General features: G+C 35.9%; 1 pseudogene; it reads right to left on the bottom strand.

The window, feature by feature from the left end:
* Positions 1-1,115: 1,115 nt before the first annotated feature.
* LOC102493632 (serine/threonine-protein phosphatase PP1-gamma catalytic subunit-like) lies at positions 1,116-4,296 on the bottom strand (annotated as a pseudogene).
* Positions 4,297-4,532: the final 236 nt, after the last annotated feature.

Here is a 4,532-nt window from a genome sequence, read left to right as displayed (position 1 = left end):
TTTATAAGTAAAACAATATGTGTCTGGACATTTTTGTGGGAAGTTTTGAAACCATAAATTCATTATCTAATAAAAATAGGACAATTGAAGTTATGTTATCTTCTCCTGTTAGCTTTATTAGATGATGTCTTTTAAAAAGGTAAATCATTTCATCAAAGTTGTCAAAACTACTGATAGAAAGTTTGTAATTTTCCTTATTATCCTTTTAAGGTTTAAAGTTTTATAGCAATGTCTCCATTCATCTCTGATCTTGATAATTTATGCTTCTTTCTCTTTTCTCCATCCTTCTTTTGTTTTCCACTGTCTTTTGATCTTTGTGGCAAGAACTTGTCAGTTTATTTGACTTATTTTTTTCATTCCAAGGAACCAATTTTGAGACCAGCAAATGGTATAATGGTTACATTGCTGTGCTCCCATGGAGTTGACCATGACTTGAGTCTTGGACAGTTTAAAACTCATACTGGGTGCCTGTGTGTCAGTGCCCAAGATCCCTAGAGGAGAAGGGATTGAGACGTGGCCATTCCCCCAGGGGTGGTTTTTCACCTTGTGTCTCTCTCTGTGTCTTGGGCAAGTACATATGCCCTATAGCAAAAATTTATCTCAAAAAACAAACAAACAAAATAGCAACAAAAAAATTTTGGTTTTATTGCTCTCTTTATTTTTCTATTTATTACTGATTTTTATTTATTTATGTTTGCATCAACAGTGTGCACTTTATGAGAATAACATGTACCAATTCAGAGTACCATAGGGCTTTCCTTATATCCTAAAGAAATCAAGCATTTACATTATTCGTGAATCATACTAAATTAAAAAAAATCAATTGTACACTTACCCCTCAGACGGGATAAACTGTCCTGGGATGTACAGGTTTAACATCATCATTGAAGTTGTTTGCAAAAGGAATTAAAAAACAAAAACAAAAAATACTTTTCCTTGGGAGCAGAGAGTCTTTCATGTGCTGTTATAACCAGCAAATTGTATTCATTAAATAAAAAATGAAAGGAGGGGGCCCTCACTAACAGAGATCTATCTGAGTAAGCTGACCAGTACACATTACATTTTGAAAAATGAAAGTTATTAACTATATGTGGCTAGTCCCAAAAAGTCAGTGTCAAAATGACATCTATTTCTTTACTTGCTTTGTGATCATACCCCTTGGAGGTGTTACAGGTCTTGTGGCATTCAGCTTCTTTTTCTCTGCAGGCTTTAAAATCTGAAAAGAAAACATTAGTGTTTGGTCCACACTCATCATGGCACGTGCATTGTCAAGTTCTCCATAATAATTGGGTGCAGAAAACAGAGTAATCAACTGCCGCTTTCCAACAAATTCATAGCCATCTTCAACCACCTGATGGGCTCTACATATAAGATCCAAATTGTGCTATGGAGAAATTTTGCAACCACTTCTGCACCAGATGTGAAGGACTCTCCTTTGACATTTTTACCCCAGTCTAAGACATCTCTATCGGGGTCAGACCACATAAAATCACAAAGAGGACCTTGATCTGGTACATTGTATATAATTCACCAAATTTGCTCCATAGATTGAAGATCTGGTGATAAACCCCTATGACAGCAGAATATTTTCTCATTGATGGTAGCCACTATTGGTAAACAGTTAAAACAGTCTGTGAAAGTTTTCCATATGTGCCATCTTGAGATGGATACTGAACTTGAGCTGTGAAATATTGCTTTCCTTGACCAAAAATGAAGATTTTCTGCTGAGACTTCTTTCTTCAGATTCATTTCTAGTGGTCTCTACACGCTAAGTGACTAGACAGATCCAGGTGAACAGTATCCAAACATCTGAATACGATTAGGGTCAGAATATTCCTCTATTGCTAATGAATTTGATGCACAAATAGTGAAAATGGAGTGGAAGAGAGATTGCAAATCACCATTTTTTGTATGCCTCTGAACATTCAGATTAAACTTCAAGAACTAGGAAGAAATGCACCATCCATCAGATGACTAGAAATCACTGCAGGGTCACAAGAAATATGGTAAGCAAGAAAACACCTTTTCTCCAATGGAAAAGAATAACTCCTCTTCATCCTCAGATAGTACAATGAAACTCATGGAAATGCCTGATAAATAATTTAGAATATTCATAGTGGCAAAGCTAAGAGAGATGGAAAAGAAGATAGACAATGAACTGCAGCAGAAGCAGGAGAAAGGAGCTGACAAGCTCCAGAAGGTGAGAAAATTCTTGCAAGATTTAAAAGAGGAAATACATACTATAAAAAAATCAAATGGACCTGTTAGGGATGAAAGCTTTAATACAGGAAGTCAAAACCTCCCTTGAAAGAATTAAAAGCAGACTAGATCATACCGAAAATTGAATCTCAGATGTAAAAGATAGATTGCTGACCTAGAAAAATTCACCACAAAGACTGAGAAAATTACCCAAAAATACAAGAATAATATATGAGAATTACTAGATACCATGAAATGTCCAAATATCTGAATAATTGGTATCTCAGAAGGTGAAGAGACTCATAAGGGCATTGACAATCTATTCCATGAAATCCTGGAAGAAAAGTTTCCAAACCTAGATAAGCATTCAAAGATCCAGTCCCAAGAAATACAAAGGACTCCCAATAGAATCAACACAAGAAGATCTTCTCCAAGACACATTATAGCCAGATTGACCAAAACCACAGACATAGACAAGATACTAAGATTGGCAAGAGAAAAATGGCAAGTTACCTACAAAGGATATCCCATCAGGCTAACAGTGGATCTCTCATCGGAAACAATGTGAGTGATGAAAGAATGGGAAAATACATTCAAAATGTTAAGGGAAAAGGCAATTTCAACCAAGAATATTGTACCTGGCAAGATTATCCTTCATATGGGAAGAAAAGAACATTCTCAGATAAACAAAACCTGAAAGAAATGAGCAACACCAGACCAGATCTCCAAGAAGTTCTCAAGGGAGTGCTATACCAGGAAAATTAAATTACAGACACACAGAAATAAGAGTTCAAAACAGAAGAAAATGGCCAACTTAATCATAGGGACAAGTCTGGAGTTGAATATTATGTCCCAGAACTTAATTGGGAAGATCAAACAGAAGATAGGTTAAGTACATGAGACTGAACTGGCAAAATAGAATTTTATGACTTTTGACTAAAACATTGCTGATTTTCTTCTAGGCTTTGTTTTCTGGTTTTAAGGATTTTTGTTCTGTCTTGAGCTGCCATTAGGTTCATGTACCTACTATTTAAACAGAATCCTAACCTGTTTCCTGGCTTTAATTTTTAAGCATATTTTGTTAGCATTTGTTTGATTTATTAAAGCTAAAATGCTTTTCTTAAAATTAAAAAAATATATTAAAAATACCTATTTAATGATCATAGTAAGCTGAATAGCATCAGCTAGGTGTTACCTAATAAGGTATTCATCCTAGTCAGAGTTTCACACAAAACGTCAGACATGTATTCACAGATCCATACATACCAGCTGAACATGCTATTGAAAGGAGATTATTTAAGAAATTTTGTAAATCAACAAAATATTGGGGGGGAAAAGGAATGGAAAAAACTGTAGACATCTGAGATAGTGTGGGAGGAGGGTGGGAAATGGCAGAGGGTGAGAAATAGGGGTAAAATATATATACACATGTATATATGTGTGTGTATATATATAAATATAAGTATATATATATATATACATTATAGATGCAACTGGAAATGGAAAATTATTGATGATAACATGTATGATTAAGCCACTATGCAGTATATTCTGGGTGGGAAATCACATTCTGTATGCTATGATGATACTCAGGGAATGAATGTAAATTAATTAATTAATTAAAAATGTTTCAGAAGGGAAAAAAAAGTTTTCCATAGGTTAAGGTTGAGTCTTATTTACACTCATCATAAAATCCACAAATTCTATTGATGTTGGCACCTCATGGTTCCCTGTGAGAAGAAAGAAATTCTCAGGATGTTTGATGTTTTAGGCCAGTAAGAGGCAGATGATTTCCAATGACTGCTTCCTCCTGACTACATAGTCCTCAAGGAACAGGTAGTTGCTTGCTGGCAGGAAACCACCGTATTCAAAAAGTCCATGCAAATCATAATATTGGCCATAAATATCACCACATATTTTGAATGGCACTTCAAGTTTTAGTAGGAGAGGCTGACTGAGAAATCACTCTCAAGACTTTAAGCACAGCCCTCTGATTTCATTCTCCTGTAGCTGGATGTTCTTATCAGGCTTGGACTCTCTTACTTCCAGCAATCATTGGGTGAGGCTGTCAATGTTGAGTTAATCTATATCTGCCATCACCTTCCCATCGCCTACAGTCCTGCAGCCTGCTGCCAGCTTGCAAATGATAGTCACGCTTCTCTTCCCATGCCAGGAGCACAGAGACGGCGGTGGCAGCAGCTGCAGTGGGTTTCCCCCAGCCACCCCACTCCCTGCTTCCTTCTTCTCTCCCCACTGGAAACCTATCATTGATTTTTAAAATTGTAGTTTTATAGTTTCATAATTCTGTACATTTTGGGTTTAATTACTTTTTT

Source organism: Tupaia chinensis, unplaced genomic scaffold, assembly GCF_000334495.1.
Source record: "Tupaia chinensis unplaced genomic scaffold, TupChi_1.0 Scaffold143481_1, whole genome shotgun sequence".
Classification (NCBI taxonomy): domain Eukaryota; kingdom Metazoa; phylum Chordata; class Mammalia; order Scandentia; family Tupaiidae; genus Tupaia; species Tupaia belangeri.
The sequence above is the reverse complement of the archived record's forward strand: the minus strand, read 5'-3'. Positions and strand labels throughout refer to the sequence as shown.